Here is a 22888-nt window from a genome sequence, read left to right on the forward strand (position 1 = left end):
CCGCAGGAGCCGCAGGGGCCCCGGGGCAGCCATGGCGGCGGGGGGAGGGGCGCGGCGGTGCCCTCGCGCCGCGCGCTGCAGCGGGGGGCGGGGGCAAAGTCCCACCGCTTACTCCTCCGGCGCAAGCTGCGGCGATTCTCGGAGCCGCTACGCCGTCTACGCAGCGCAGTCCCCGCCCCTTCTGGCGGCGGTGCGAGGTGACGGGTCGGCGAGGCGCGCGGGTTCGGCCGCGGCGTGTCCGCGCGAAGGGGAGGGCGGCGGTTACGCAAAGTGCGCAGCGCTGTGCTGCGGGCAGGGACGCGGCGTTACGGAAGGTGCGTAGGGCGGCGCGGCCCTGAGGGGCCATGCTGCTGCCCCGGATCCGCTGTCCGTCCCCGCCGCCTCCCTCTGAGCCTCCCTGTTGCTCCCCCAGATCACAACGTAGCCCGGTTAAAGCTCCGTGATCCCCAAACTGAGGCCCTAGCCCCTTTCTCCGGGCTGAGGCGGTCCGTGGGGCCCAGAGGGCCTTGCAGCCCTCCCCGCTGGGCCCCTAAGGGATGTCGTGGTGGCGGCCGTGCCTGACGCAGGGGCCAAGCGGCCTGCGCACCCTCGGGGCACACTGGCCCTTCACGGGCAGGGGCCCCAAAAACGCCACAGAGTGCCTGCAGGGAGTCCTCACCCAGCCCGAAGGACGCTTCTCTGCAGCCTGGCCCGTGAAGCTCTGGGGTTGTTGGCTCCGGGCAGGTAACGTTAGCGCAGGTGTGTGTGCTGCACGCCCGTGGGCTGTCCGGGCAGGGCACCGAGACGTGCCCCCATCCTTGTTACCATTTCTTCTGGCAGAAAGCCAGCCTGTAAGACCCAGGCATCAGCCAAGGGACAGCAGTGCCACTGGAGGTTTTAACAAGAGGTGAGCATAAGTGAATAATATCAGGAAATTTTGAGATTTCCTGAGCCATCACAGATGGTACACGTAAACTTAATTTGGCTCTGCAATGTATGCTTTGCTATACAGGTTTTGATTACATGGTTACATAGATCCCCTACACCCATCCCGCTTAGACCGGAGAGTGATGTGTGAATGAGGAAGAAATGCAGGATTTACTTTTAAATAATTTATTCAAATAGTGAAAATAAATGGGGAGCAAGGAGGAAATTGTTTACCCCTGATCTTGATGAGGTAGACAAGATTGCTCCTCATGCCTTATGATTTCAGGAGTGTATTTTTGTTGCTGCAGAGTAAGGTCAAGGAGGGAGATAGCTCGCTTACACTGGTGTATTTTCTTTAAGCACGGGAGAAGGTTGTGGTGGGAATGTCAAGAGCCTCCAGAGTGTTCGTCTGTAAACCAAGTGACCTACATGTGCCAGCATTCTCTGCTTTATGTTCATAGCTCCTACCCTCTAACTAGGTAAGTTAGATTCTGTATCACTGGACAAAATCCCTTTACCTATTACAAAGAGGGCCAACGTAAGATTTTGCATAATCTGAATCTTCTGTTTTAAACATTATTTCAATTGTTGCTATGTCAAAGTAGCTTTTATAACACTTGCTCTGTATATATCCCTCACCTGAAATTTGTTTCTCATCATCCTTTACAATCCAATATTCTTTCCATACAGGCAGATTTATTGGTCTCCCTGTCTAGACTTAGCACAGGGTTTTAAATTTATTAAAATTATCTGGATACAAAGTATCTCTAAATTTCAAATTGCTTGAGACTGACCATTTTTTTCTGGGCGTTTCTTTAAAAACTTTATTTATCACAGAGGCTTCAGTAACTGAAATCAGCAGGGTTGCCACTGTGTAGTACAGGCAGAATCTCCACCTGTTTTATTTTGATTACTAGCAAAATAATTTCATTTGTTCCAATATACTGTTTATAGAGTTGCATGTGTTAAATGTAACTAAAATCAATGCACTAAATGTGTTTATTCAATCATAAGTTAATAAGAATGAAGTTAACATACTCACTTGAATATATCATAGAGCAGTCACTGAAATAAATAGTCTGAGGGCTGGATGCTTAGCTAGTATACAGGCACACCTCAGAGATATTGCGGGTTCGGTTCCAGACCACCGCAATAAAGCAAATATCGCAATAAAGCGAGTCACACAAATTTTTTGGTTTCCCAGTGCATATAAAAGTTATGCTTACACTATACTGTAGTCTATTAAGTGTGCAATAGCATTATGTCTAAAAAAACAATGTACATACCTTAATTAAGAAATATTTTATTGCTAAAAAATGCTAACCATCATCTGAGCCTTCAGTGAGTCGTAATCTTTTTGCTGGTGGAGGGTCTTGCCTTGATGTTGATGGCTGCTAACTGATCAGGGTGGTGGTTGCTGAAGGTTGGGGTGCTTGTGGCAATTTCTTAAAATAAGACAGCAATGAAGTTTGCCGCATTGATTGACTCTGCCTTTCATGAAGGATTTCTCTGTAGCACGTGATGCTGTTTGATAGCATTTTACCCACAATAGAACTTCTTTCAAAATTGGAGTCAATCCTCTCAAACCCTGCCGCTGTTTTATCAGCTAAGTTTATGTGATATTCTAAATCCTTTGTTGTCATTTCAACAATGTTCACAGCATCTTCACCAGGAGTAGATTCCATCTCAGGAAACCACTTTCTTTGCTCATCCATAAGAAGCAGCTCCTCATCTGTTAAAGTTTTATCATGAGATTGCAGCAATTCAGTCACATCTTCAGATTCCACTTCTAATTCTGGTTCTCTGCTGTCAGTTCTAGTTCTCTGCTGTCAGCCTGTCCTTTGAAGCTTTGAAGCCAGGCATTGACTTCTCTCTAGCTATGAAAGTCCTAGATGGCCTCTTCTTCCAATATAAGGCTGTTTCATCTACATTGAAAATCTGTCGTTTAGTGTAGCCGCCTTCCTCAATTCTCTTAGCTAGATCTTCTGGATAACTTGCTGCAGCTTCTACATCAGCACTTGCTGCTTCACCTTGCACTTTTATGTTATGGAGACAGCTTCTTTCCTGAAACCTCATGAACCAACCTTTGCTAGCTTCAAACTTTTCTTCCGCAGCTTCCTCACCTCTCTCAGCCTTCACAGAATTAAAGAGAGTTAGGGCCTTGCTCTGGATGAGGCTTTGGCTTAAGGGACTGTTGTGGCTGGTTTGATCTTCTATCCAGACCACTAAAAATTTCTCCATATCAGCAATAAGGCTGCTTTGCTTTCTTATTATTCATGTGTTCACTGGAGCAGCACTTTTAATTTCCTTCAAGGACTTTTCCTTTGCATTCACAATTTGGCTAGCTGTTTGGCGCAAGAGGCCTCGCTTTCGGCCTGTCTCAGCTTTCAACATGCCTTCCTCACTAAGTTTCATCATTTCTAGCTTTTGATGTAAAGTGAGAAATGTGTGACTCTTCCTTTCACTTGAACACTTAGAGGTCATTGTAGGGTTATTAATTGCCCTAATTTCAATATTGTTGTGTCTCAGGGAATAGGGAGGCCTGAGGAGAGGGAGAGAGACAGGGGAACGGCTGGTCGGTGGAGCAGTCAGAACACACACGTTTATTGGTTAAGTTCACCGTCTTCTATGGGCACAGTTCATGGTGCCCCAAAACAATTACAATAGTAACATCAAAGATCACTTATCACAGATCATCATAACAGATATAATAATAATGAAAAAGTTTGAAATACTGCGAGAATTACCAAAATGTGACACAGAGACACAAAGTGAGCACATGCTGTTGGAAAAATGGCGCCAATAGACTTGCTTGATGCAGGGTTGCCACAAACCTTCTATTTGTAAAAAACACAGTATCTGCGAAGCGCAATAAAGCGAAGCGCAATAAAACAAGGTATGCCTGTATTGGTATCTCCTCATCCACACAGAGCTCTGTTTCATTAGGTTTCACTTTGCAACACCAGAGAATGTGGCCATGTAGTATGTGTTTATTTGAGCATTATCGCTGCAGTATAGGATCACATATACATACTTGTATGGTAGTATATAACTAGCTACATACAGGTTTATCTGGGTTTCTAAATTGTAAAGCCAAAAGAGTGCATCAGATAATCTAGTCTGACTTTAACCAGAAAGATGCTTGTCATAAATTAATGATTAATGTAGGAAATATATCTGAAAGGGACCATCTGAACCTCTGCTGCCATATGCAATTCAAGTAACTAAATGTGGAAGTATTTATCTGTTTCATAAGGTTTTCTCTCCTGTACTAATCCCACTGAAACGCAATCCTAAAACTTCACACCTTGGAAGGGCAGAGAGCCTATTTATTTACTAATTTCTAATTAATTTATTTATTAATTTAATTTTTAAGTATAGACTGATTTTTACTGATTTGTCCTTGACTAATGCTGTCCATGAGTGTAAATAGTTTTTGTCCTTTTCTGATGTTCATCCATAGTTTGTTATATCCACTCTCAGCTCTTTTGTTTTAGTCTCCCTTGTTATTAGCCTCCTTTCATAAGATAGGAAGCTCTTACTATTCTCCTGATTATCCTATTGAGTCTTTTGTGCACATGCTAGTTTGAATTAATCCTTATTAAAAATGACTAGACTACTAGACTAGTTTATCTAGACTACTGCTAGTCTAAAAACTACAGGACTAGTACTATTACTTCAGGTCTTGTACAGTGTCTCTAATGGAAACACATAGCATGATACATCCTAGGATTATATTTAATTTCCTTTTGTCTAGACATCAAATTAGTGTCCCAAAATCATTTTGTGATCAGTTAATAAACCAGATGTCCCCTCTTGCTTTTCATTAATGAACCCATAGATAACAATAAGAATTCTTGGTTCCCCCAAGCTGAACACAGTAAGCTCTTTGAACTTTGCTTCCATCTCCTTGTATGTGGGATTTTCATTCATGTATCATTTTCATGAATAAGGCCATTTCCATTAATCAACTTTACTTTGTTACCATGTTCAGCCTGTACCATAGCCCTGTTCCCACCTCTGAGACTGCCAGGTCCATGAGTGCATCACAGCTGCTTTCTAGAAGTTTAGTTGGTGAGTTAAGGAGTTTAGCCATCTGCACCCAAGGTCAGCTCCTTCCCTTTTAAAAGGCTAAAAGCAAGGCCCAGCCCCTCCTTTTCCTGGGGAAAAGCTTTTAGGCTGAGGCCATCAACACCAGCTTTTACCTACCTGTGCTACTTTGCAGCTGTGCAGCAGGTATGTCTGCACCTGATCCTGACCCGGATCTGCTGGCTTGGCTTTCTGGCTTGATCATGGACCTGCCTCGTTGCTACGGACTTTCTGGGTCATCACTGGACTGTGCCTGACTGTGATCAGTGTCTCTGGACCTGATCCTGACCCTGACTTGTCACTCCGCATCCTGGCTCCTTGTGCTTGAGGTGACTGCTCCACCTGCCTTGTTTTTGCACTTGGCTCCCGGCTCACCTTCCCTTGGGGAGCAGACAGTCCTTGCTGCTCCCTAACACAGGCACACAAACAGAGACCCCTATTACATAGTTCCTTCATAATTTATAAATAACCTATGCTTTTGTATGGGAAAAGTTGAAGAAAAGCAGTGATGATGGAGCAGTTAGGTTAGGACACCTGGATGTAAAATAGCGAGTGAAGGAGAGAAAAACTCTGAACAATCTGTACCTAACATCTCTTTGAATCTCACATAGGTCTGTTTGCAAATTTACATTGCTTGTCTCCATGTCATATTCATCCTAATGATAAACCCTTTGGGGTGTAGATTGCATCTTTCCTTTGTGTTTGTATAGGTTCTTGCACATTGGGAAACAGATGTAGTGCAAATGTTTTTATAATTATGTTCTCCAAGTTTTGACTGTTTTTCTAAGTTTGTATGTGTAACAGGCCAACAAGCCACTAGATGGCAAACAATTTCAGTGAGATAATACACATGTATTTGCACAATCTTCTGTCCCCAGCTGTGTCAGTGAGACCATGGGGTGTAGTCCTATGACAGTTTATAGGAATCTAGGATGAAGCTGATATGGTCCTCCTTCGGCCCAGTTCCCCACGCGCTCTCTCCATTTTGCTATGCTAGTATTCATGGGGCCATGTAGCTAGATGTGGAGTGGATTCATGGAGGTGATGGTGATCTATGCAAAAACTAACCTAGCAAAAAAAAAAAAAAAAAAGAGAAGAAGAAGAAGAAAGCAAGCGGTTTCCAGCCATATTAGTTCCATCAGTCAGCTCACTGCCCTGTTATACAAACMAGAAAACATATCCAGGGAGAGCAGCAGACCTCATTTAGATTGTTTTATGCTGTTGAGCCATGCTATCATATATTATTCTTCTATCTATCATAAAATTCCAGGGTTCAGGGTGATAAAAGCTTTATGAATGTATATAAATTATCAGTCAGATAATCTCTCTAAGTTATTAAAGATGACCTCTGTGACTCCTGGGTTTGTATCTACAAGAGACATGTCATGAATGTGTATTTCCAAAATCTGAATCTAGCTTTTTAAAAGAAAATTTAAAAATAACAAAAACACAAAGTAATCAGACTTCTGTGTATGATTAGCTTCTTCTTGGACATTATCAAAGTTCTGTATGAACATGTGTTTTAACTTGGACTTTCTTGGAAGCAAGACTGAGGGAAATTATTCAGCTGAAATACTCAGGAGGATCCAGAGAAGGGAAAACATCCATACTCCATGAGGGGCTTTCCTTTTGTGATTGTCTGCTGTTAGCCTGTGTGGGAGCAGAACCATCTCATCCAAGGCCTCTGGTCTGAACTAGAGTGATCTGTGATATTGTAGGATTACTCCTCTGATTTCTGGCATGACTACTTCAGTTCAGTCCTCTGGCTATAGTTGCTCTTTGATTACAAGAGATTGTTCAGTGCAACTAAGCCTTCACAAGAAAGACAGGAGAGCAGAGGGCTGCATTATTTCATCTTGGCAATCACGTGTGTTTGGGGGCAGGAGTGGTCATGTGAGCTACTGATATTTTCTAATGTTTGTTTCTCAAAACTATGGCTTTCCCTCAACCTGCTTGTTCTAATTTTGAGACCACATAAATGACCAAGTTCTTTCTTTCCACCTGGCCCTGGCAGTTCAGTACCTGAGAACTCGATCTAATTTTAAGCAACCAAACTTACCATCTGCTGGCAATAAAAATGTAGTCATTGACCATAGAAAGCTCCAGTCGGTCAACAACTGGCAGAGATTCAGCTTGTAACATAGTGGGACACAGGCTGGGTGCTGTGTTTTCACCTTTGGCCCAGGAGCACAGGACTTTGGAGCAGTGAGGTCTGAAGTAATCCGTGCTTGAAACAAGGCAGAAATATAACGGAGTCCTCATTTACCAGTGAGGTGTTAATGGATAGGAAAATGTTCATGAGAAGGTTGTTTTTATTTTGAGAATTAATGTAGTTTGTAAACCTTTCTATAAAAGGTAGGTAATTTGAGTACCATCAAAATCTGTTTACAGGCTAAGCAATTTTGCTGTTAAAGTGATTTGGGAACTTCAGGCTGTTTGTCAGTGAAGATCTGATAACTGCAGTGCAGCAGGGCAGGAGAGTGTTTTGTTTGTAATTGCTTTGTCTTTGCTGGTTTCACTATAGTACCTGAAAGACAGTGGTAAACACAGAAATATTTAGACTTTTGTCATTCAAAGAGGTGGAGCTCTGGGAATAAGCCAGAGAGCAGTATTATCCACTCAGAGAGGAAAGCTGAGGAGGTGGGTCTGTCTTATGACAGGAAGGTTAATTATTGCCATGGGATTCTGCTAAACTGTTAATAATTCATTGCTTCAAAGCTCTGATTCTGTTCTATGTACAAGACTGCAAAATCTTTGTAAGAATTTTGATCTCTGAGCAGGGGATTTTAAAGTTAGTTGTCTTAAAATCTTGATACTTTTAAAATAGGAAAAATATGCAAGTTCATTGCTGGAAAACTTTTCTTACTCTTTTGAATTCCTAAAATTCTTCTATTTTTTGTTATTCGTAACATTTCATAGCAACAGCTCCTTCCTGTGATAAGTTGGAAAACTACAGTAGACAGTTTAATGTGCAATTTTTAAAACAACCCACAATTTGCCATCATAGAATTATAGCTATATTTCCATAGCAAAAATTTGTCTCCTTTAGTAGGGGATCTTTAAGTAAGTTCAAGATACAACTGAACAAGTTAATGAAAGAGAAATCCATTTCAAGCTATTAAATACAAAAACACCGTGTCTAACTCATGTCTGAAATCCTTGATCTGCAAGTTGTTGGAAAGTGGGAAGGTATTCTGGGAAAGTGTATGCTTGCTCCATTCCTACATTCTTTCCCAGGGGTCCACTTTCACAGTTGTTGGAGACAAAATACTGGGCTTGAGGGACCTTTGGTCTAACACAAAATGGACATTTATTTGGTCTAATTCCTTCCTAATTTTCATGCATATAATGACACCTTGAAGTGGCAGCAGTGAAGCTTTTGCTGGAGGACAAGACTTGAGAACTTTGAGGACCAAAATCCAACACACCTTCCCTAATTAATTTGGGCTGGGGCCATCTGTTTCACTACTACCAGTGTCACAACTCCTGATCAAGACATTAATTAGAGGTTCTACTTAAACAAGAAAGTCATTTTCAGACTGCACAAGATTCATGTTGAGAATGAATTAGAGCCCCATGCTCATTCCTGTTACCTTTTGGTGCCCACTACTCTTCTCTAGATAATACTGTTATAATTATCAATAATACATTTTTATTCTCTTTGCAGGTGTCTTTACAGTTCTCTCATAAAAATATATGCAGCAAAGAGTAAGAAAAATGTCTACATTAAGCAAGGAGGTTGGTTGCTGTAGATGCTGCAAGTCTTGCCACCCTGTCAGTAGCAAGCAGAGTGAATGATGTATGAGGTTCTGTATGCTGTTCTTTACTGACCTTTGAAAAATACATCCTCACATAGCCCTCTAGGGAGGAATGCATTTATTTTTAATGATAGCCTATTAGTTTGTAATGAGAAGCAACTCAGTAACAGATGAGAAAGATTTTAGTATAAGATGCTTAGAGAAAGTCCGATGTACAATGGTAGTGTTTTAAGGCTTTGGGCTTTTAAGGAGGTTTGTGTGTCCACCAGGAGGCGCAGCAAGTTAGGGCTTTATTTTGCTCACAGCACTGAACACACCACACATACTAGTAATGAAGGGATGCAAAAGTTTTCACCTCATTTTTAAATCCAAAAGTAGGAAATGGAGAGATTTCTAATGACTACATAGAATAAAAATGGGAATGGGAAGAACTCTTGAGAAACTGAAGTAATAAAATGTATATATGTCAAAAATGTTTTCTGGTCAAAAACTATAAACAAGTTTTGTTGCTATTGTTCACAGTCGTTGGAAGTCATAACTGGTATGACTGAAAATAAAAATGCTAATCACTGTAGAAAGCAACACAAGGGTTCTGTTTCCTAAGATGTACATAAGCCTTTCTAAATTAAATACATCCATACCTGTAGGTTAGGATGTTCTTGTGGAAAAGGGCAAAGGTTTGATGCTGCAAACATTTATGCATGTGAATGATCTTATCTATTTTGTGTTAGTAATATAAAAGAAATTACAAAACCAGCCATAGGCTTATCAGTAAGTACCTGCGCATTTGGGATTGCATGGGAATATAGTTTATAATAAGCTTGTCAGTTATGCGTTTCCTCCAACAATGTAACTGGAATTAGAAACAATGATCCTTCTCTCTGATACCCTAGGAGCATGTATATCATATCTGGAATGTGAATAGTGCTGTTTTCAATGCTGCTAACTATTGTAACTTTTAAAGTATTTTAATCAAAGCCTTCTTTCCCCCATTTAAAAATCAGGCAATCAGCTAAGAATCTAAAATGTAAAAACAAACGAGAAGTTCTCTTTCCCATGTTTGCAGAGAAACCTGAATATAAGAACACCAGAAGGAAGTAAAGAGAATCCCAAACTACTACTAAAATCTCATGTTTTTCTTTTAATGCCAGTCTCATGACTTTCTGGGAACTGATTTTTGAAAGCCTGGGTTTGGCAATTCTGTGCTTGGCTCATTTGGGCTTTACCCAAGCCCCTTTTTTTCTTGGCATCACTTAAAACAGTTGAGATGTAGCCTGTGCTCCTTCATAATCCCAGATTGCCCTGTGCAGTCAAGAGCCTTTCAGCACAGGAAGTGAACAAAGTGACCGAAGGCCCTAAGCACCAGTGGGTGGTGCAGGCTGCTGGGGGCCAAGGGAGAGGAGCCAAAGAGCCTGCTCTGCTCCCAAGGACTAGTCTTTGTGTGGATTTAGTGCATCTGACAGTGCACCGTGACTGGTGTTGAAGTTCTATTTCATTTTAAATTGCACTAGTTTAGCTGGCAATAATTTAGCTGCTGGAAACAGTTGCTTGGAGAGAACTCATCTGATATTTCTAGTTCCTTCACATTTACATGAGCTGCTGCTGTTCACCAAGCAGACACAGTGTGTGATCATCTCCTGCAGCAGGTCACGTCCTGCTGAAACACCGCAGCAGCAGCAACAGCAGCAGCAATTTTTGTGACTGTTCAGCAATCTCAGCAGTAAAACAGCAGTAAAACAATGCTTCCAATGTATTGCACTGGCTTTGCTGGTCAGCTCTTATTTCAAGGCAGAACACTGTGTTGGTGTATACATATCATATAGTAGGTCTCCCTTGCACTGCTCATAGGGCTCTTTGCCAAACTACTGGCACAACACTGAAGTTAGTGAGCCACAGCAGTACCATTGTGGTCACAAACTGCTGAGGCAGCACTCTAGCCTATTACTTTTTTATACGCTTCTGGTTTTTGTACAGAGTGCTGGTAACAGAATCATGCAGCATTCAAATCCTAAAACAGGCCAAATTCGTTGTTTTAAACTGGCACAGCTGCGATGCTAGTGACTGATTCCTGCCACGTTACATCAGCACAGAACTTGGCTAGCCATCACTGTGCAGAGGCGTTGTACAAGCACAGATAAATTAATTTATAGCTACAGTGTTTATGGCCTATGCAATTAAGTCTGATACTTCTTTCAGTAATCCCCTTAAAAACAAATGTCTTTTAGAGTTTTTTTGTAAAGTCCTGGTCTCACTGACCTGGCTGCAGTTGAGATTTTTAGCATTGGTGTTTGTTGCGCTTGATAGCTTTTTTGATAGACTGCTGTCTTACTAAGATGAAAGGAACTTGAACTATTCAGTTACATAATGGAGAAGTAAATGCTTTTTCAGAAATTACTATTTTTTTGTGGGAAGGGGGCAGTTCCTGAGTCAGCACTATTATTGTAATCTCAGACCAGCTTGTCTAAAGAGCCTTTGCCATTTGTTAGCTGAGACAACAAATTCAATCTAATTAATTGGGTTCCTTTTATTTATTTGTTTCCTTTTATTAGGAATATATATTTTTATTAGAAATTTTTATTAGGAATGTATATTTATTATGTTTCATTTTGTTTATTTTATTTATTTATTTGTTTCCATGCTAGGTTAGTAGTTTAGAGGGTGTGTTTGGAAAGACTAAAGTCTCTGGCACTCCAAATAAACACATGAACAATTTTTTTCAAAAGACTAATCCCACTGCATGGAAAACCAAGATGTCATCACATAACAACTGAAGCAAAAATGCTCAGATTTTTATGTCTGTATTATTACAAAAATAATCAAATGTTACTGAAGCAAAAATACTTATATTCAAGCAAAAGAAGATAGAATGCCACGCTTTCATTTTAGTGGATTTTATTTTGATAGAAGTAGAACAGGAGTTAGCAGTTGTAACTGTACCATCCGTAAGCAGTGAAGCACAACCTGTGTCAAGGTCTGCCTGTCTCTCATGCAGATGTGGGCTTCTCAAGCAGTCTGTCTGACAACTGCAGAAATGCTGAGAGGCAACCCATGGACAGCCTGGCTCAGCATACTCAAAGCAGTGAACCATATTTACTGTGAACTGCTCTCTGGGGTGTGCTTGCTCGCTCTCAGACTCCCATGCTCTAGAGGGTGGCCAGAGGTTGCGCAGCTGTGTTTTTGTCTGACAGAGTGAATCTGTTCTAGAGGAAGAGTGTGGAGCATCCATCAAAAGGCAACTGAGATATACTCCTTCAGAGCACAGATGAGACCAAAATTACCCACCATTCTTCTCCACTGAATAGTGTTTCAAGTGCATCTTGCTCTGTTTTGCAAGAAAATTTTCTGAAGGAAATCCTGTGTTCTCTTCTCAATCTTTTGCTAGAGCTTTGACCTCTTGTGCAAAGAAGTAGAATAGTCCCATCTTAATTTAGGGTAAAAAATATGTTGTACTCCATCTTTGCTTGATTTGCTGAATTGTTTGTCCTTCTTGTCCCACAGATTTGTTAGTGTCTTTGCCCACTGTACAGGAAGAAGAAGAAAAATGCCAGTTCAGTGGTTTAGATTTCACTGAATCTGGAAGAATCTATATTGCCAGTTCTGCAAATCAAAATGCATATGAGCTGTTCTTTGAGTACATGACTAAAATGATTAAGACTGCTTGTGAGACTTATAGGTCTTGTGAGAGTTTAACCTCACTGTCTATTTTAACTGTATTGTGATAGAATGTAATGAGCCTTCAAGTAATAGCTTATGTTAGGTACTACAAAAATATTTTTGTAACTGATTTCTGAATATATTTTGATATAAATCAGGAGGTCCGGTGTCTTAAACTGATGAAGAAAAATGTCAGCAATTAAAAATCTCTGTCAGAGTTTTTGAAAAAATGATGAGAAACAAATGACATCTGGTTATACTAACATCTTGAAGAAGGCCTGAACCTTTTTATATAAAATTACTCTGAAGGCTCTTGTCTTGATGAAGAAATTTCAGCAGCAGTTCTCAGCTATGCAACTGCAGTAGTAACTTAGGGGCCTGAGCTCTAGTAGAGACTAAAGTAGAGGTATTCTACCATTTAAAACCCACTTTGAACAGAAAAAGTGAAATGAGTTAGCTTATGTCCATGTGGCAAAGTGAAGAAGCGAATACTGCATGGGTCTGCATCTCAGTGCAGGTGACAATGCAACACCTGTTATTTTTGCTCACAATATCTAGATTAAAAGTACTATGCAGACTTTGGGTGTGTTTTTGTTTTGCTTTTAAAAACACCTTAATAATACAGCCTTCTTTGCTGTATTTTACAGTGTCTATACTATATCTAGCAGACTATGGTGTTTCAGGTGTAATCCTACTAATGAAAAAGACACTAAAGCAAAAATTTGTTAGTCTGCCCCGCTACCATTTGTAGTAGTAGTGTGACTAGACTGCTATTGAACAATAAGCAAGCTACATTAAAAACTGAATTCTGTTCTTCTGTATGCAGCTGTATAGTAGGACTTTGGCTGTCATATTTTGTATATATGGGAGGATGAATACTAAAAACAGTCTTTTAAGTACAGTGAACTTTAAAGAATCTTGCATGGAACCATGACAGACATGTCCACAAAGAATGGTAGCACTTTTGTGGATCTTAACAGTTAGCAATTGCATTAGTGAGTTAGAAATATTAATAACTAAGCAGAGCTATAAGCACAAACCTAAACCAACATTTTCAAGGTCTATTTCATTTGGGAATAAGATTTTCTGAGCCCTAACAAGGTTTTCTGAGCCCTAACAGCTGTAAAAAACCTCTCAAACTCTTGAAACTTCTCTCTGCATAAATTTCCCAAAAGTCTAAGCTGTCTAGAAGAACTGCCTTTCTACAGAAACAAAGGATTTTCTGAACAGTTGTATAACTTATATTTCTTACATTCTCCTGAAGTGAACTAAAAAAACTGACCTTTCAGAAAGAGAGAGAGTTTGGAGCAATTACCTGCTCTTCAGTAGTATCTTTGAAACTTTGCTTTACAAAATTAAACCTTAGAGATTCTTTCCTGTTTTTCCTCAGGGCATATATAGTTTGATCACAGACATGCTCTCTCTGTGGGCTAAACCTAGTTATATTTCTAAAAAAAAAGTTGAGCTCTTTGGAGCATATAACTTGCCATGCTCTATCACATTCATTTAGGCCAGTTGCATATATCTAACTTGTCAATTCCCAGTGCTTCTCAGAAGATGCAAAAACAAAACAAACCCAGAAATATTTTAGACAGAATTGGGGTGATGGGGAGTTCATCCTGATTTCTAACTTGTTTAAACTTTTTGTTTCAAGCTGTTTTTTTTCCTCTCAATACCTCTTAAATAAATAGCAAGAATATCCAGAAATTAGTAAATTCAGTACAAAAGAATGTTGTATTCCCTCTTTGAAACTTGCTGTGTATTTTGACTTCAGTGGCATCCTGGAGCAGTGACTTTCACAGTCTATTTTGTTATTTGATTAAAAGACAACTCTCAGTTTCAAATACACTGTTTGCCAACTGTTGCATACAGTCTGCCCTTTCTTGTACTACAAAACTAAGAGAATTCCAAGCTCATGAACCGTGCTTTCTATTCTATTTTTATGCTTGCAACTGTTTTGCTAGATCTTGACCCAGAATTTCTAGGAAATATTTATTAAAAAGTGACCTAAACAGTACCATACCTCCCATTTACAAATAGCAAATCAAATTGTTTAACAGAGCAAGACTTTGGAAGGAGAGAAGTAAAGGAAGGGAAATGGGATAGCAACCACACTTTCCCCAAAGTACAGTACTAATAATTTAAAGTTGTCCTCTGACTTTTTAGGGCAGGTGACAGCTACTTATCTCCTTAGGTAATACTTTATTGGCATGTAATTGGTATCAAGTCCAGTGAATTGACTACCTAACTCAATTTAGGTTACTGCATAGCAAAGTATCACTGTGTAATTTGTTTGAGCTTCCAGTCACTCGCTGTCCTTTTCTACTAACAATCCTGCTGGCTGTTTCTTTTTGTTAGCCACTTGTTAGTGATTTTGTGTTTTCATTAGGAGCATCACAGCATATAAAGATACAAATAATCCTTGTTGCCCAAGGAAAAATTTTTACAGAGCTTTCCATTCCCTTTCTAGGACCTCGGCATCCCTGGGCTGAAAGTGATGGGTTTAGATTAGGGTGACTGCTAACTCCAAACACATTTATGCCTCTTTAGTTTGCCCAGGCTTTTCACACATTCTTGTAATTACACCATTGCTTCAACTTTGTGACATGATTTTTCTTAGTGGTTGATTTCCTTGTGGTGTGAAATATAACAGCATAACCTACCAACAGAATGTGTTTCAAGCCTGCTGATTTCTGTTCAGCTCCTTTTCTATCCACCAGATGCCAACAGAAAACTTGCCCCCTCTTGACTTCCCATTCCTCTGTGGTGCCTAGGAAAGGGCTGCCTTTTTTCTGCTAAGCTCCAGACTTGCCTGTTTGAATCTCTTCCTATTTATTTCATTTCTTAGGCAAAAATCTCCTATTCAATTAGATGCCTTTTTTTTTTTTCATGCTCTTTCACTATCTCCAAATGCCTCCTACTTCTGTAGTCTTTTAGACTGCAATGATCAGTTACACACTATTTCAGCTAAGGTTGTGTGATTTGTACATATATGAATCTCAAACATTTTGTTGATCATAGCCACATACTGTACTGCCTACATTGACAGCTCTGTCTTTTTTGGGGAAATAGTATTTTTAAGATATAATGGACAAGATGTAATTCATTTTTCCCTTCTCTATCTTGTGTAAACCTCATTTGCTGTTGTGCTCCCTGTACATCAATGCTAAGAAAATTCCCTGAATCTTGTAGATTGACAGTAGAAATGGAATGTGTAGGGCTCATCTGAATTGATGAGGAAAACTATATTTACATGTTAGGAAATGATGTAAAGAAGCAAGAAAGGGCAGTCCTTCAAGCTGCCAAACCTCTATCTCCATGCAAAGCCTCAGTAGTTTTGATTGGTTCCATGTAGAAGAAACTGATGATCAGCAGGGTAACCAGGGTAACCCTCCTCTTGATCATTTCAGTGGGAGCAAGGAGGAAGGCAAGAAACAGGTAAGTATGTGCTTTTTAAAAAAGAAACACAAAATGACCAAAACAGAGGTCTTAGCAGGATGAAAACTTCATCTCGTGTTGTTGAACTGTTGAAGATGAACATCTGAGGTATAGCATACACGTGCAGCAAAGACAGATGTTCAAACTACTCTAATATCCATCAACTCAAGAACATAAGAAAAAATTTTAACATTCAGATGGAAAAAATAACAACCAAACCTGATGGTTTCTGCATAGTCCGTGAGTAGCATTTATTGTCAAATGTCTGACTTTAAAATATATTATCTACAGATATTACTAAAAGAACACTAGTTCAGGTTATAGAAAAAATTGTTCATTGTTTAACATGGTAAATGACTTGGATTGCACTTCTGCCTTCATAGTAGACTATATAGTTTTATAAATATTTTTAGCTTAGCTTTTGTCATCAGACTAGCTGCCTCTGTGAGTCTGCCTGATAATTTTTAGCCTATTAGCCAACTTCAACCAAATGCAACAAGATTAGGGGCCTTGGAAAAAATTAATATCCTACAGGTTTCACATAAATTGCCAGCAATAAAGAAGAAAAAGACAAGTGAGGTGCCCCCAGCTGTGGGGAGGGTTGACTGAATGATGTCAAAACTTCTTACACAGCAGAGAATCCACACCAGGAAGCGCCACACAGGTTTGCCTCAGCACAGGAAAGAATTACGGCTAAACAAAGTCAGTCATATGACTCAGTTTCCAAGGATACTCAACTTCAGGCAATCTCGTTTCATGGAGGTGCTTGTAGTTTCAATGTAAGCAGCATCTGAATTACCAAATCTGTCCTGTGCCACCTTTTCACTTTCTGTTCACCTCTGAACTTCATGAATGCCTTGTAGTAGAAAGTCATTAACAACTAAATAAAACTAGTTTCCTATTTCAACTTAATCATATTTCATTGCTTTAAAACTCTTGCAATATCCTAATCCACCTGGTTCTTCAACTGTCAGCATTCCTCAAGGATAGTCAAAGTCTGAATTAAAAAAAAATTTTAAAGCAAATAAATACCTCTAAATCTTTCAGTCCATCTTTACACATGGTGAAATTAAAAAGGAGCAGCTTTTAAAAATATACTTTGAGAATCAGCATACTGAAGTTTTTAGTATCCTACCATTAGCTTACCATTCTTGCTTTCCTTCCTTTTGTTTCTCTTTGCTGAACTTTAATCAGCAATGATTTGTTCTGATAACATTAAATTGCAACATAATAACTGGTGCATAAGCACGTGCTCTCTTAAGGTTAAATTATCTTCCAGACTCAAAATTGGATTGTTTGTAGCTGTGGTAATAATAAAGCCTTGAGATTAATCTAGCTTCTGCAAAAGAAGTGTCTTGATTTATTCCTTGCTATTTTTGTGAGGTGAAGAAAAGAAATCCATTGGGATATTCCCTTCAGCAATAGAGTTGTAACTAGTTTTAATGACAGATGCTTTTGCTAGTAGCAGCTGAGCCTTTCTGTTTTAAATTCTTTCAGAAGTCCTGAATATCTTGCTGACTTACTACTTTTTGCTATGTACTAGCCGATTAACTCTGAAGTATGTCATTAATTTCAATGGAGGTAGAAAATTTACAATAAGAGAGGAATTGGATTAAATCTCTGCTTCTTTATAGAAAGTTCATGCTGGGACTTTTTTTCCCCTCCTTTTCAGCAAAGTTTCATGATCAAGGATCATGGTTTAGCTGGGAACAACTTGGACAAAACTTGACAAAAATGTCTGTTTTTTTTCCTAATAAAACGTTTTCTTAATTAAAGTGGGTGGTAAGATTGTTGTGGAGATGTATCACCTTTAAAGAGGTGATAGAGTATATTTCCTTTGGTTCTGCAGGCATTTTTCCACTTTGGGGGATGCTACTGGCATGCCATCAAAAATGTACAGTCTACCTCAACTTTTCACTCTATCTCTCTTTTTCTCTTAATATATATAAACATTCCAGGAAATGCCAGTTTTAAAGACTCTACTTGAAAGAGTTGAGGGGAAAGGTGGACTTCTGTTTTGAGGTCTGGCACACCCATTTTGGTAGAACATGGAAATGACACAAAGTCTTAAGAATATATTTTGGCTGTAAAGTTGTAACACTCCTTTTATAACCCTGCTTATTTCTGCTTGTTAATAAGGAAGCAATTATTGGAGTAAAATTAGGAGGGGTCTGGACCTAAAAATGCTTCAGTGAAATACTTCACTGACTGATTCCTAGTAAAAATCCTGTATGTTTTAATATGATTTTATTCACAAAGTTCTATGGCTGTATCTCAGAACAGTTTATTCTAATACATGTGCCTTAAGAGAAAAACATTTGCTTTGGCTCTAAGCACTGTATATATTTTTCAGTCTCTGGAATACCTGCATCCAGTTCCTTGGTAACCATATTCTTTTTTTTACCCATAGAAATAGTTTCATCAAAAAAAGTTGTCTGAATTAGTAACTTTAATTCTCACTTTCCCCTTTCCTCCTATTTTATTTCCTTATAAATGCTTAAAATTATCTAGCTGAAGTGAATGCCCTCAGAATTACCATGTTTGTAAACCAGTGGCTTTAATTTTCAGTGCTATGGACATGATCTAGCTACAGCCATATTATAGTTAAACTGTCACTAAAACAGCAACAGTGCTGTCACTATGGAACAACTTGCACTTGTCATAATAATTATAACTATGAATGAGATAAAAATGTTAAGTGGCCAGAAGCAGGAACTGCAGCTAAGTGTCAGCTGTTAAATGACAACAACCTTACATATCAATGAAGGCATGTCTGGGTGAAATGACACAAGAGCAGCGACATGAGCAGATATGTCCCATCTGGGATACAGGAAATCAGACAGCTGCCCCAACCTTAACTGCAAAGCATCTTAATTTGTTAGCTTACCTTTTGTGCAATTACCAACAGTTACAAAAAAATCATAAAATGACAACAGAGGAAATAATAGATGGAACATAAAGACTGGGTAATCCATATTTTGTGTGTGGAAATTAAATTATTATTAAATTGTTATCACAAAGATATAGTATTGAGATTCATTTAAAATGAAATAAGATCCATATTTGACATTTTATTAAATAAACACTCCTCCACAAATGATTTTACTGCTTTCAGTCTTGAGCAGAAAATGTATCCAAATTTGACCCTGAGACAGATTGACACCACTCTGGGACAGCTCTTGTAGCAGCAGAGACCAAATACCTAGGAGAAGAATAAAGATATGCCATTGGAAGAGAACAATCATATGTGAGAGAAGGGTCAGTGATAAAACCTTAGGTCTACTCCATGTCTCAGATTGCTACCCCCTCTCCCAGGCCCAAGCCAGTATAATGCTTCTGCTTCTGGTAGGAACAAGAGAACCAACATTTTCCTTAAATCTCTCACTTCCAACATGACTTCACTTGGCCATAAAACAAAACTTTGCTGCAAACAACCTTGCTGATCTTCAGCTGTGAAGATGGCTGCTGGCCAGCCAAGTTGCAGTGTGAATGTTAATGTCTAAGCCTCTTTAGCTAGGTTAAAACCAAAGTAAAACTGCCTGACACCTAGCCAGCTGCCAACACAGCAGTTCAGTAGTAGATTATCTGACTGCTGTTTTTGGACTTCTTGATCACACTTTGGGGTCCTCATTTATCCTTTCTACTTTCCATTTCTTCCTCAAGAGGAGGGAGAATCCTTCTTCCTGCAGCTTTTTGCAGGTTGGGGCTGCCCTCCCTGGTTGCATTGCTCATGCAGGGCTATATCCAGCTGAAGAAACCTTGAACTGGACTCCCTAACAACTTTCCGGGAGCTGAGGCAAACAGTAATGAAGGTTTGTGGAGGTGCTATTAATTGAACTGAAGAACATCAAAATGAGCTTCACACACCTATGATATTTCAAAAAGGAAAAGGACTAATCCTTCCCAGAGTCATACCATATTTTGCCTTTTTGAACTTGCTCAAAGCTGAGACCATGTATTTGCACTCAATAAATGCAACTTGGAATGGCTGGTGTTGCTGCTGGAACCCTTATATTTTTACTGAAATCTGGTATTTTAATAATGCCTGAAAATACTTTTGGGAATTACGCTTGGAAATACATTTAATATTAAACTACAAACAAATTTAATAACCAACATAAAAATCAACTATTACCTAAAACATTTATTGTAATTTCAGCAAATATTTGAAATATCTACAGATTGGATTCATCTAATGACCACAAGATTCTTTGAATTCCATTTGTTTCTAGCAAAGTCTTTTAAAGGCAATCTAACATCCTTGTTGGAAACAGAAATAAGATTAATGTCATTAAGGTAACATATTTTATGATTGTTATTCAAATGCCAACAAAAGAATAAACAGTTTGGGTTTAGACCATACAATTAGTAATAGCCTAAAATTATCCTGCAATAACTTTAGATGATGTGAGGTCTGCTTCTGTAAACATATTAATAAATGAACATGTATATTGAGTCATGTGCATAAATATTCCCAGAAAGAGTGTCTAGGTTCCAGGCTTGCAAAGACTAAGTCCATGTATAACTTTTCATGTTAGTGGCAGAGTATAGACAGAACTACATTTCCATCCTAGCTGATGGCAAAAATCTTAATTAAATTACAGGATAAAGATGTGTTGCATACCATTTAACAGCGCCCCCACCCCCCCACCCCCAAAAAGGGAAATTCCTCCAAGTGATTTATTTTCAGTTCTCCTTTCCAAAATGCCTTGTCAATTAACTGCCCCTTGGATTGCACTTGAATGTAGTTAGCTTTAATAAAAGTATAGCACACAACTGCATCTTCACTTACCAATGCTTTATGTCTATGCAGGCACACTGAAAAAAAAGCAATGCATTGGCCTAAAATTTTTACTGTTAGATGTGATTCTAGGATTCATTCCTCAAATAGGGTAAAGAAGGTTCAAAATCTACTTTTTTAATGAAGAGCTGTAATTTGGCATTCCTATTGGAAAGCAAACTTTTATATCTTTCAGTTACAGTATTCTTATCATTAATTTTATAACCTACCTCTTAAAGAACTGTGTAATTTAAGCTGATATGCATACCTGAAAGCTTACTTTATCAGCTGTAGTTCCTTCTGTAGTTTCGGTTTCATGGCTAATCTCTAACTGCACTTTTGTTTTTACTGCCCATTTTATCAGACAAACTGCAATCTTGCACCTTGTTAAGGAAGCAAAGTGAGAAGAAAAACATATTATACTGTTGACAAGGTAGATAAGACTATTATTTACCTTGACTTTTTTTTGACGAATAGTATTCTTCATGTAACAGGATAAGAGATAAAGCATATCCTAAGATGATAGTAGTTAACAAATGAAAAGGAACTTTATTCCACTTTCTGTCAACACTTGTAAAGAAACCATTACCTAGTGCAACAATTCTATACCAAAGCCAGTTTGCAGTTGACTGTTTTGGAAGCAAAGCCAGTCTGTAATTCAGTCAGCTAAGGTAAAATCTGTGCTCTGCATTGAATCATAGACAGTGTTTTGTCTGATTTGAAGTTCTTCCCTTTAGATCCTTGAATGGAGTAGGGTCTGGTTATCTTTGGAAGTGTGTTTTTTCATTCCCCTTGGGTCTTGCTTTGCCCTACAGGAAAAAGCCATCAGAATGGGGAAGGGTATGTTTCGAACTAATGAGGGCAGATCAATGGAATTGTGTATCTGCAGAAGCTCTAAGACACTTTAGAGGTTCAATGTACTGCAAAACATTCTGGTTTAAACTGGGATGATCTCAAAGGTGAGCAATGACAGCACAGAGATGGAAAAATTAACCACTTGTTAACTTCTTCATTGGAACAAAATGGCATAAACAAAGCTGTAAAAGAAATTTTAGCCTGTGGAAGGAAAGTGAATATATTTAATAGACTGAGAGGTTCATGTTCTGTGATGACTGTGAGAGAAATGCCTGTTTGAAATATACAATAAAATGCATAAAATCATCATAGATTAAACTCATTAAATGCCTCTAGAAGAGACAATTAAACTCAGATTATATAGTTCAATATAATTTCTGTCATAGATTGCATTATGCAGTGCATCTAGTTTATGGGAGCATTCTTTACATTTTGTTCAAACAACTTTAAAAAGAATTAATCAATGAGGCTCCCATAGATTCCCTAGATTATTTCTGGTGGTTTGCCAGGCTACTCTCCTTGTCTTCCCCCTCTCCCCACCCCCGATTCATCCTAAAATGTTATTATTCTTTTTGAAGCAGCTTTAATTGGAAATTCCTTTCAGTTCTTCCCCCAACCTTTCCTTCTTTATCAGACAGCCAGAGGGTGAGGTGTATTAATAGCAGTAGCATGACTCAGAGTTGGTAGCTCAAGTGGATCCCTTTGCACTGAGCTCTGCTGTCCCTGAGCAGGGAGCACCTTTGCTTTCTTGCAATCACAAATAAACTGCCAAAGCACAGAGGGGGCTGGGGCTGCCTCGGCCTCTCTTTCCTGCAGAGGAGTTCTCCTTGCTATTGTTTTCTTCTCCATCCCCACTGAGATTGTATGTGAGAAAATGAAAATATATACACAAAAATATGTATATGAAGAGAAATGTGTGATCCCACCCTGCACTGTTTTTCTTTCCCCCACCTGAGTGATGAAAGAGGAGTGAGGGTCCAGCTCTGCTCCTCTCTGCAAGGGGGACAGGGTCAGCGCTTTCCACTGCACAGCACCCGGCTTTGGCATTACTGACATTTTCTTTTCTCATATGCCCTTAGAACTCACTTCTCAGTTTTAATATTTCACCAGGGGTTAACCTAAGAGGTTTTAGAGCTCGCCTTTTCCTCGCTTAACAGGAGTAAAGAGTTTCCCGAGTTTTTTCACGGCAGCCTCGCCGCTCAACCGTTCCTACTAGGGACCCCGCGCACTCACAGCTCGACCCGCGCGACCTCGGCGGCGCCGTTGGAGAGGCCGTTACGCGCGAGCGGCACTGCGGGCAGCACCGCGGCCGCCTGGCGGGCCGCGCGCCTCAGGGCCCCGGACACCCCTCACGGGAGCGCCCGCCGCCGCCGCCCTCCCCTCACGGGCGCGGGCAGCCCGTAGCGCT

The 22888-nt window shown here is 39.6% G+C and overlaps 1 protein-coding gene and 1 long non-coding RNA gene across 4 annotated transcripts in view; both read left to right on the top strand.

Annotated features, from left to right (window-relative positions):
* Positions 1-22888, top strand: part of PSPC1 (paraspeckle component 1) — a 592911-nt gene that overhangs the window by 551742 nt on the left and 18281 nt on the right. The window lies entirely within an intron of this gene.
* On the top strand, positions 130-10189 carry LOC112968352. 2 transcript variants are annotated; one of them, XR_003254334.1, is made up of 4 exons: positions 130-197; positions 820-886; positions 1267-1385; positions 8663-10189. It is a non-coding gene; the product is annotated as an uncharacterized LOC112968352 (long non-coding RNA). The 2 variants fall into 2 exon arrangements; XR_003254333.1 differs by lacking the exon at positions 130-197 and having other exon boundaries at positions 721-886.

Source organism: Apteryx rowi, unplaced genomic scaffold (assembly GCF_003343035.1).
Source record: "Apteryx rowi isolate R43461 unplaced genomic scaffold, aptRow1 scaffold_311, whole genome shotgun sequence".
NCBI lineage: Eukaryota > Metazoa > Chordata > Aves > Apterygiformes > Apterygidae > Apteryx > Apteryx rowi.